General features: G+C 40.0%; 1 protein-coding gene across 3 annotated transcripts in view; it reads left to right on the plus strand.

The window, feature by feature from the left end:
• The first annotated feature begins 202 nt into the window (after positions 1 to 202).
• Positions 203 to 12245, plus strand: part of klhdc8a (kelch domain containing 8A) — a 46302-nt gene continuing 34259 nt past the window's right edge. For 2 of the 3 annotated variants that reach the window (XM_020620565.1, XM_020620567.1), the window contains exons 1-3: positions 203 to 534; positions 2358 to 2410; positions 2642 to 2700. The gene's annotated coding sequence lies outside the window, so the exon portion shown is untranslated. The remainder of the gene's footprint in view (positions 535 to 2357; positions 2411 to 2641; positions 2701 to 12245) is intronic. The other variant, XM_020620566.1, reaches the window with a different exon arrangement.

A 12245-nucleotide genomic window follows, 5' to 3' on the forward strand; every position in this document is an offset into this window, starting at 1 on the left:
CAGAAGATGATCTGAAAATAGAGAGCTTTATCTTCAAGATAATAAAACATAGCGCCATGCATCTGGATTTATTTAATCTATAAAATATATCGGCAACCTCAAAATAACAGAAAGACCGGTAAGCACCCACTTCAACAATCTCTTTCGCTTCAAATACATAAAAGAGTGTCCGTGGGCTCATCTCTACCAAATATGGGTTATCACAACACACAGCATCGCTCCCTCTCTGTCCGGATTGTACCATCGCAGGGATGAATTTTAACTCGTGTGATGAAAGCTGAAGATGAATACTTCATCTCTGACCCATATAATGGCGGTATTTCAAGCTCGGTAATCTGAACCCCGCGGTGTTGCACACCGCTCCTCCGCTGTGCCCTCCTGGTGCGGCTGGAGCTTTTAGCGGCGCGTCTCGCCTCCCATCTTTCTCCGCCTGGATCCGATTCACCTCTACTCTCCATCTCACTTCCAGCAAGAGGAGAGGAGGGAGAAGGCGAAGCAGCACACACACAGAAAGGGGACACGGAAACGGGGAAAGTAAGTAGCTCGAGAAGGGGGGGATTAGGCTCTTGGAAATGTAAGCGTGTTTATCTGAGAGGCGAGTCCCTTGAACGTTTACTCTCCTCGCTCACTTGTAAAGTAACGTTAATGCTACTGTAGTACTCTAGCTAGCTGCATCTCGTTCCTCGTTACATTGTGGTCCACACACCTCCAGAAAGTTTCCGTTTGGTACTCTGAACTTCGGCTTGTTATTGGGACTAATGTACAGTTAGGCTGGTTTCATGCGTGATAATGTTATTGTAGGCTAATATAAAAACATGTTTTTAGAAAAGGTGACACTTTATTTTGACTTATTGTAAGCTGTGGCCTCCGGACATCCACTTCAGAGTATTATACCCCGTACAACACTGATAATGAACGACCTGTAAGTGTCCATTACAAGTGTTAAGGTGCTGTCTGATTGGCTCTTCCTGGTTATTCAACTAAACATATTATAGTAATGGAGCTAAATGCTTGAGGAACACTAAAGAATAAAATGTGAGGGACACACACAGCAGATACCTGTTTTTTTTAGACTGCAGTACTTTTAGCTTGGTGTAACCCTCTAGCTAAAACTAAACAAATACAACAGCCCAGTAGTAAATTGTACCTTCATGTTCCAATGTTGACTTTTTGTTAAAACTGGTGTAGAGTGTTTGCCATGTTGTTACACCTCTCCATGTAGCAATTGCAATTCAACTACAGCACAAATTTCAGACCCTAAAATCAAACAAAGCTGAATCGATACATTTCTGAAACAGTTTCAGCAAAAACTGGTTATACTCTTCATGTTGATAAGATTTATGGCAGGGGTGTTGTTCATTAGTTTTTAGCTAGGTCTTCCTAATAAACTGGCAAATGAGTTGAGGTCCCCGTCAGAATACAGTGCCATACATAATTTGTCACAGTTGAATAAATTTTTAACTCCTTCCACAGCACTTGGAATGATGATTGATGATGATGGGCCTGTTGTTGTGGTCCTCCAGACAGTGATGACAGGGAATATAAAGACCACCCAGGTCCTTATCTGAAAGGTCACTTAATAAATATTCACTGCGCTTGTCTGTCTTCAGTCTGTCCAGGTTCAGACTCAGCACCGAACAGGAGGAAGAATGGCATTTGTTTTTTCTCTGTTCCCAGAGGGGCTCTGTCACTCTCTTCTACTTTCACACTTTATACAAACGTTGGAGAACCTCAGCTCAGCCTACAATCACAGTACATAACAGTATGCTATTTCAAGTGTACCAATGATTATGATATTTTGTACATTTAGTAAATTATTTAGTATAGTTATATTTTAAGTACCTGTCCAGGTACCTCGCCTTTCGCCCGATGCCGGCTGGGATTGGCTCCAGCGTCACCCGTGACCCCGTTCGGGACCAAGCGGTACAGAAAATGAGATGAGATGAGATATTTTGCATGAAGGCATTTTTAGCCACTAGGAGGCAAATGAACTCTAAAACAAGATAGCAGGCAAGCATCCCCATGGCTGATATTTTAGCAAATAGTTGTCGTCTTATACATACATATGCACCAGACAAACAGTAACATTAGCATTCATTTAGAGTCACCTGATAAATAAAGTTAAATGTTCACTGTCTTTTGGCTTCCGCCAATTCATGAGAAATGGAATGTATTTGCTTTCTAGATGTTTGACTTTTTTAAATTAGTTTCTAACTTTGTTGTTTGGTGCTGTGCAGGTAGGGTACGGTGTTTTTTTTAATTGATGAAAACGGTTGCCTGTTGCTGCTAACAATCAATCCTGTAACTTTCCAAATTACAATTTTGATATACCTTTTTCTCCAAAATCCTTTTTTCAGTTGTCTTGGACCTGGAAGCCATACAAGAAATCAGACAAAATTCTAATCAAAGAGTAAGTAAATAAAAAAAAAATGAAGGAAACATTCCATAGCAGCTGTACTTGTCAGATATTGATCCTCAGTTTCTTTCTGTACAGAAAAAAAAAAATGTTGAGAGAAGTGAGTTAAACAGTGAATTTGCAGACCGCAGAACCAAAAAAATGTCCCAAATTAGGCTTTAAAGCTCAGAGGTGGATGATAAATTTCTGTGGTGTTGAGTTTCAGTGCTCTTCTTGACTTCACAGGTAATCGAAGTGCAGTGCTGAGAAGTCGAGGAGTTCCTGTTTGTTCCTCCAACCTGAAGGTACAGTAGTATCATTAATTTCGATTTAAACGATTAATCTCGCCTCTTCACCTGCTCTCCCCTTGCTTTTCTTTCCATTCCCTCCTCCTCATCTCTCCTTCCTGGCCTCAGTTTTTTTTGTTTCAAGAAGCATTGATTACTTCCTTGCACATACACTCATAAATGCCATTTCAGTTAATCAATATGCATAGTGTGCAGCAGCTATGTTAAATCTACAAGGTTTGAAGCTGGCCTCAGCGTAGCGTTAGTCTTGCCATTTGCTCAAAAGAAAAACAGAGGATGAAACTTCTTCCTGTCAAAGTTAGGAGGAAATTTAAAACCAATATGCCGTGTCTGTCAGTCAGTGCTGTTGGGATGATGGGCCTTCTTCCTTCTGACAAGGGGACTGACTTGAAACTGACAGCAGGGCTCCATGTTTTGTATTTTTGGTTGAAACAAAACAGTAAATAAATCTATTTATTTTAGAGTATACTAACTAAACAGAGTGTACTATACTATTCCATATAGCAATGGCAGGCAAATGGTAGTGTGTGGGCCTGCAACAAAAATATCACACTGACAAATGCTGACATTCTCCATTTCATAATTTACATTAAAACCTATACCACATTTTTCATAGTTCCACTGTTGTTAGCTGTGTAAATATAAGGCTCATGTAAACCTCAATAAATATTACCACATAGCACCTAATACTGTGCGTACATGAAGCGAGGCATGCAAATAGTAGCACCATGAATCCATTTTCCCCAAAATGTGTATTCATGAGCTGCCACAACAAACATTTCATTCTTCAATAAAATCAACAAACAAAAAGTATTGAAAAGACAGCCTACATTCCCCTGCTCCTGTAAAATGTTGCCCCTCCAAATAATCAGTGCTAAAAAAAACTAACTTATGGTTCAACCTAATTCCTGACCTCTGCCTCATAATAAACGGCTCTCAGAATAAATATTCCTAAGTGACGTGATGATATTTGGTAAAGATATTCATTGTAGAGATTTGTAATGGTTCCTACAGTATGCACAGGGCAATAAACTCAAACCTGAACCTGAAATAGAACTACTCCAATAAGGTAGCTAAGTCTTACTGATTAGCGGGAATTTGTGGAAATTATAACAGATAGTGATCAGTGTCCTGTCTTTGTAGAAGGAACTGGTTTTTGGTTTGGAGCCTGTGTGTAGCTAGAAATCACTGCATGGCTTATGAATTTTTGTTTGCTCAGTAGGTTAAAAATAGGCCCTACTACATCAGCTATAGCTAATAACAAAAACAGTAACAAACTTTAATTTCTTCAGGTCAGTGAACTGTGCTTGGATAGTGTCGCTTTAAATAAATGCTGTGTATGCTAAAGTATTAGCAAGCACTACTGGAGCTAGTGATCTAGAGGGACACATCATGTTGGTGTTTATCTTCTTGTTGCTTGGCAATATGAATGTTTTCCTACTGGACTGAAGGTGAGCAGTCTGGTCACAGTGTGTCTGTAGGAGAGAGAGATAAAAGCAGCCTGCCTGCTGTGTTAGAAGGCCCAGAATACACTATCCAGAGCGCCTGCTGTCTTATGATCCACACATAGAGGAGGGAAACACTGTTTGTGTTCTTCCTTTACCCATGAACACACCTCCTAAATCGAAACTAGCTCATAGACATGAAGCCTGAGAGAAAAATGCGCTCACTGTGCAGAAATGTGCTCACTCTGAAAGTCAACCAGTCAAATCCTAAAAGGGTAGGAGTACAGGAAACACACACACTCACACACACTTAAAAGCATGGTGAAGTAAAGGAGCCATTAGGGAGTTAATTCCAATTCTGCTGACAGTAGATAGGTCTTACCATTTTTTCTCTCTATCACATAGTAATTACTTATAAGACCACAGGGATTATGATGTCCCCAACTCCCTTCTGTAATAGAGCTTGTGCTCCATATAACCCTTTAGCTGTGCTACCCAGCCTCTATCACCCCTCTCATTAAGCTGTCCCTCCCTCTCATTATCCCCTTCATATAATATCCTCCATCCATTAACTTAGCCCACTTCTCCCACTCCTTACCATTACTCCCCCTCCTCTTTCTGCCTCTTCTTCATTTTTCCTGCCTTTCCTTACGCTTCTTCCTCGTATGCTCTTTTCCCCACTCAAGCCTTCACAGCACTGCCACACTGGATCAGCTCACTCTAATTTGACTCCTACACGGCAGTCAGTGAAAGGGAGCAGAACCACTATTGCCCTCAATGAGCCAGGGAGGGGGCTATGCTTCCGGCACACAGTACAGCACAGTGGAAATTGAATATGCATTGTCTTTATGTAGCGAGGCACGTGATTTGGTGCAGGCAGGTCATGTCCGTGCATACATCGAGCTTTGTTTTCTGAGCTCTGCTAATGTTTGCTTTTTTGTTAAGTGCGAGTATCTATTTTGGTCTTGTTTCCATGGCTTCTGGCGCTGTGACATGCAAAATGCAACCATGGCTTCGATTAGCTTCTTTATGGCTTCATCTTCTTCCAGCTTTCAGATGAGACCTTGTTAAGATGTTTGTGCATCTGTTCATCTAAGTGCAGGCCTGTGTTGTCTAAATACATTTATTTTGAAAAGGACATTGGACTTTGAACCTTAAGTTAATGATCATCACAAGGCCCTCACCAAGAACAAAAAAAAAACAGTTCTATTCACAATAACACAGTAATTTGTACTTATTCTTCTTAACCCGTAGCATGCATAGGCATCATACACATACTGCCAGAATTAGCACATGAGAAGCGTACTTCTTCTGACTCTTTTTTCCCTATATACTAGGGATGTAACAATATTTGTATTTTCATGATATCAAAATAGAAAAATGTCTTTGTACTGTCATGGAACTGTGGTGGTATTTACCAGGATATTCCATATGGGTATATTGCTAGTATAACTGTGTTGCAGAATTTGAAACTGCCATTGCAGATACTCCCACAGGAATTTTGTGCTAGTTTATGATTATAAATAATGAAACTCCATAATTTTAGCACTGCATATGGAAGATTGTTTAATTAAAAACATAAAAAACAATACTGCACAAGTACCAGGAAATATAATAGAGTAGCCTTTTATTTAGAGTCCAATCAAAACAATGGAGATTAACAGAAGTAAATTTGACTTCATGTGACAGAGGCTTTTACTTTCTGTTGTTTTTTCCACAGTTGAAGTTTGATGTTAGAGTAGCTGATAATAGCACAGAACAGAGGATCATTGAAAAGTTACATAATAACCTTTGTTTTAATTGTATTTCTTTACTTTATTTCATCATTCATCATAAATCCAGCTTATAGGGATTTATGTCATCTTTTAACTTAAGGATTAGGAAACATGTCTTCACACCTAGCTGGTAGGTTATCTTAGATTAGGTGGCCCTTCCCTCTCTCGTATTCTTGGCTTTTTGTGTGCATTTCCCAGTGGAACTTCTTCTCTTTACTGGATGATTACTGGCATTCATGTAATGGCGCCGGCAGTCGTAATATGTACGACTGTGCATACATATTTTTAAATGGTTTTGCTCAGTTTTTCTGTCACTGGTATCCGGCGGTCATTGCTTGATCAACATAGAGTATAGCAAATATAGAAATGTATTTTCAAATTTATGGCCCAAAGAGCCATCTAATATGATATCACAGGGGGGATCATATCATTTCTATTCCCTAACGTGAGCTCTGCACAGCTTGGAGAGAGTGCTAGCAGCATACAGACTGTCTTTACCTGCTGTCAGTAATGCCTGTAACATCATCTGGACATGTGCAGGGTATTTTCTCATGAACTGCAGTGGAGTTAAGTATCAGGTCATTGATTCTCCAGGACCAGCTGGAGCACACCTCCTAAGTGCAGTGCTGGTCACTGTGTGAAAGGTTTTTATGGGAGGTATTGATGGAGAGGCTGGTGGACCGCTTGCTGCTCAAAGTCAGTGAATGTGCTGCTGTCACTCACTCCAAGTGTGCAGGGCTCTAACAACAAAATACACTATCTCATAGGGGTTGTGTGATACCGTATGTCTAGATGTTTTCTGGGATTTTCTCGATAAAGATAAGCAGATGATATTTTGCATCCTTCAAAATTGTATTAACCTGCTCTTGTTAATAGCATATTAATTGCTGCTTACTAAAGGAAACAGCATTTAAGTAAAACCGGACTTATTTATTTACATAAAATTGAAACATTCAAGTACAACAATAGCAACAACAATTTTGTGCTGGTACCTTGGCTAGTTTAGTCCTGTCATGGACAGCCCCTGAAGCTTTTCATATTCTGTGCAGTGGTTAGTTCGCAGGTGGTGAAACAAGTTGTCAAGTTGTTTTGAATGGCAGCCAATTTATGTTGCAGATAAAAAAATTAGACCAAGTTAAATAAATAGGTGCTCTATTGTTTCCTCTTTAACATGACAGAAGACTCGAGTTGCTATGGTGACACTGTTCTCATGTTAACAGCATGTGTCATGTGAACACAGGCACACAAATAACAGATGCACAAAACACATAAGGACAGCCGCTCAAAGTCAAGGGGTGGGGGTGGGGTCGGGGCAGAGTGAGTTGTTTGCCTTTTAAAGACAGATATGAGAAACACCAACTGCTCCACAATAGCCTCAGCCAACAATCAGCCACAACTGATTTTGTCTCAGCTCTCTCATTATAGGACCTGAACCCTGAGCTGCCAGATTTAGCCTGCTAATTCATTTCATCAGTACCAATATAGACACAGGGACAGCTGGGCTGGAGCATTTTGCCATTTCAATCTTGAATAAATATGTAAATGACAACATTCACAGTGCGGTGGTTAGCAGCTGCAGAGCTAAAAGAAGCTCTAGTGACAGCAGCAGGTAATATTGTTGCCTCAGGGTTATTATGCAGCATTATTACCCTCGCCATAGAGTCTCTTTGTCTGTTGAGGGTGATTTATTATAAATAGTACACAGTGTGTTTATGTGTGCACAGTAGAGATAAGATTAGCAGAGAGAGCATTCATTGGCTCCCTTTGCTCTCTGGAGGCCGAGGGATGCTGACTCTCCCTCTGGCCTTTTGATCCAGAGTTTAGCTCAGACTCATTGGAGAGTTTTGGTTGAGTGACTCTTCGCGGCCCACAAACCTTCAGACTTAAGCATTCTGCTAAAGCACCACAATCACTTAATCCTGTCTGGACCATTTGATCAGTCAGCACTGGGTAGCCAGGTAACCCAGAGCTATGTCTCATCTTGAAGCTGACTGTCTGCAGCAGCTGCTGGGAATAAGGTAGTGATTCAGCCAGAAATGCTGAATGTGTTCACACAGGAATGTGCTATAAGTTCACATGATGAAGAAGAGCTCTTGTGCATTGAGCTGTTACTGCTAAGAGCCTGTATAAAAGTCATGTATGCTGTATTGTTATGGTATGAAGCAAACCAGATAGCAGAGAAAATGAATCTTGCTGCCCTACAAATCCTATCCTAGAGCAAGCCACAAGTTCTTACAGTACTTTGTCTCCTCCTCTTCAGTGCTGAACTCTTTTGGCTGTGGTGTTTCTGCACAACAGGGATCACCTGTCAGTAATACTACTGTAGGTACTACTCCTTTAGTACTGCTTTTGTTTTAGTACTTCTTTTTCCTAGCATTTTTTAAATACTGTTAGCCACCATAGCTCTTACAACCAGTTTTTCTGAAACCAGATCTGTTTCCAAGCTTCACAGCTGTCACAAAATCTCTGAAATAAAGCTTTAAAAAGCGTCACAGGATGTGGTGTCTCTCAACTAAACTAACCCCTCCATGTGAGTCTCCTTCAAAAGGAGATGGCTGTGAAGAAGATTTTGACCGGCTCTTCCCTTAATAGTGATGGGGAGCACAATGTCAATGGACAATAAGGTGGATGAACTGGAGCAAGAAAGTTTTTGTGAGTGATTATTATATTTTACAGGGAAGGAGAGACTCCATGGACAAAACACTGATGACTTTGTAGACTGCATCACAGACTAAGAAGTCTGTGGGACTGTTTGCTGCTTCTCCAGTAGTAAACTATGGCTGATTAAGGACATTGAGGTCACACTGAACCAGACAAAGACAGTGTTCAGGAGCTGAGAGTGGTGCAGAGGAAGCTTAAAATCAATATTGCAAGAGACTGGGAAAAGACCACTACCTAAAAAAGACTGGAGGGGAAACTCCAGATTAAAAAGGAGGTGCATTCTGGGAGCAAAATTTCTGCAATCTGAATTCTGAAGGTAGTACTATAATGAAGTCTAGCAGGAGCCGTGCGCCGTCCCCTTCAGTATCACATCATGTTTCACACCTTAAGTATTTCAAACTCCCATTAAATGTTATATGGTGGTCTAGACTGCAGTGAGAGATGTTAACGGTGATGTCTATTAAAACCAGTCCAATGATATCAAATTTCACAGATTACGCATGTGCTGGTTCCAGTCTGCAATGGCGCAAATAAAATTTAGTTTTGCTCCAATTTCCAAGATTTTGGTTAACTAGTCAGTCAGCTAATGTTTTCTGTGTATTTACTGAGCTTTTTGTTAAGCAGCATAGTCAGACTGACCATTGGATCCCAAGAGCTATGTCCCTCTGTGGGGCCACCAGGCAGCCACAAAAGCAAGAGAGATGCACCAATTTGATTATCTTCTGAAGTGAAGATACGTTACCCCACCTTTTTTGTTTATTATTTATTGTTTATAGACACCAATAGCCCAGTATGAAGACCTAGAAATCCTGGTCCTGAAAGTAGATAGTACTCACGCGAGTGCACTGACCTAACTTTGGACCATCGACCTGCAAGATAACCGACCAAATTTCTGACATGCCAGAAATCCATCCGATCTTTTGGGAGCTAGTTCATTGGCCTTTTGGGTAATTAGTCCTGAGCAGGGTTGTCACTTTTTATTTGACTTTCGAACATTTGTTCGTATGTGGTTAAAAAATAAAAATTCAGACGTTACTGACCTGTTCAAATCCAATAATGTACACTATGTCAGTAAGTGCAACAGGCTGATGTAATTTGTGTTGCAGTCAAACAGAGAACATTCTTAAAATTGGGGGGTTGCATTTGAATTAATTCAAACAAATTTCATGTCACTTCGAACATCATTCAAATGTGCTTTTTGGAAAAAATGACAGCCCTAATCCTGACTTGACAGGATAGAGAAATATCCAGTGAGCTGTTTCATTAGCTGGGGGATGCTCTCATACACCAATTACTAAATGTTCATCCAAACACAAATTGTTGATTGACAGGTCATTCCTGTTGCCAGCTTACATTTCATTTTGAGATCAGGTCCCCTCCCAATTATTTTTCAGAGCATATAACTCGCTGTTGACTGAGACTCCATGTGGAAAGTAATATGACAATAACTTGTTGTGCAATAAACAGCTTAATGGCTGGAAAATGTTAACATCCCAAAGGGAAAACATTCTTTCCTACAGAGAATGAGAAAACTGTGCTTAAGCAGTAAAAAAGAGACTGTTCTGGCCTCAGTGGCAATGAGAGGAGAGAGGCCAGCTTGGCTTTACTGGATAAGAGCTTGTGCAGTGCTCATTTATTTTTTGTTGAGTGTTATTATCTAATGTTATCTAATTATTCTTGACTAAAAATACACCCAAAAACTAAAGGGAACCTCAGTATGTGAGTATGTTTGCAAGAAACCAGAGCAGAGCAACATGCATTTTAAAACATTACCCTGCTAAATAAGTTCAGACTAGCTTCTACTTATGCTGTCAAACTTGACTGGACTTTGTACTGGACTCACTGGGAGTTGTGGTCCTGATCCCTCGCTGCTGCTCCTCTCTGTCTACACAGTTACACTCCTGGTACTGACCCTCACTGCTGCTCCTCTCTGTTGTCTACACAGTTACACTCCTGGTACTGAGCTTTTTGGCCATGGCTTTATGTTTTTTAACTTTATTATTCATGTAAACTAAGTCAGAAACTGTCAATGAATATGGCACACAGCAATTTATTTATCAAAACAGGCTGATCCTGTGTTATAGGGGACAACCCTACTAACGTGACTGTTAGTTAAAGGCGCTGAAAAGCTCTTTTGAACTGAGGGTAACTGTGACATGCAGTATAAGAAAAAATCTGGTAGTTACATGTTTTCCTAATGTTATTGTAAAAGTGTTGTAAAAGCCGGAAAAGTGATATGAATAACATGGTTTGTGTTTTTATGTAAGCTGTTCACACCATTGCATATTACATTCATGGTGACAACTGATGTAACAGCACTTCAGTGAGAGCCCATACATGGACTGTTACTGAAGGAAGATAATCATTGGCTTTGTTCAATCAATTACTATTTAAAAAGTATAAAAATCTCCAAAAGATTAGTAAACATAATAGTGCTCTAGTGCACTTTCTATCTCCTGGATGCACGTGCATCCTTGAATGTCTCAACAGGAAACCCAACTATACTTCAAGGTCCAAGAAAGCAACCCAGGCTGCTGATATGACATAGGTAATAAATGTTTACATTAGAGATTCAGACACATCTATGAGACAAGAACGACGTGTCAAATTACCATCACATGTAAGTAAAGATGTGCATGTCTCAGCTTGCCACATGTTGCTGCATCTTTTAGCGTCATGTTTAAGAGGGAAACGAGGACTTGCACATCCGGTGGCAGCTCTCTTCATGAGTTTTATCAAAGTAAATGTCCTTTGTGTCAGGCACACATACAGTGGGTACGGAAAGTATTCAGACCTTAAATTTTTCACTCTTTGTTATATTGCAGCCACATGCTATGTTGCATCATTCCCAAAAAGACTCACGGCTATATTAGCTCAAAAGGGTGCTTCTATTAAATACTGAGCAAAGGGTCTGAATACTTATGACCATGTGATATTTCAGTTTTTCTTTTTTAATAAATCTGCAAAAATGTCAAAAATTCTGTGTTTTTCTGTCAATATGGGGTGCTGTGTGTACATTAATGAGGAAAAAAATGAACTTAAATGATTTTAGCATATGGCTGCAATATAACAAAGAGTGAAAAATGTAAGGGGGTCTGAATACTTTCTGTACCCACTGTAAAAAAAAACAAAAAACAGAAGCGCTCAGTCGACCTCAGAACTATTATTTTTACCAACATCACTTAGATATATGCAGGGCTTAAAGTTCTCTGGCACTTTCCTGCAGAGGGCCATTTTTGATTTGAAAACTGATATATAGAAAACAGCATATTCTCACATACTGTATGTTTTAAATGCTGTATAAGAGTACGGCTGTATACAATATGTGGTTTATGTATACAGCCATAAGGAGCCCTGCATTTTGTACGTAGACCTATTTTATTAATCAAAACCTTTGTTTGCACTTTGGTTCAGTATCAGCTCGGTAATGCATGTGATCGCAGCACGCTACTTTGAAAACGTGCTGCAATGAACAGGCTTTTCGTTTTGTTCTCAAATCGTTGAGATGTTTTGGACTAATTTGGCAATTGTTTAACAACAGTAGGTCAGTGCTTTCTTTGGCTGTGCTCCTTATTTACTCCTGGCTGGGGACATCACTGCTGCGCTGTGGACAACCCCACGATATATATTGCACATCCATACCTCAGTTACATTTGTGAAC

This window comes from Monopterus albus, unplaced genomic scaffold (assembly GCF_001952655.1).
Source record: "Monopterus albus unplaced genomic scaffold, M_albus_1.0 scaffold241.1, whole genome shotgun sequence".
NCBI classification, from domain to species: Eukaryota; Metazoa; Chordata; class Actinopteri; order Synbranchiformes; family Synbranchidae; genus Monopterus; species Monopterus albus.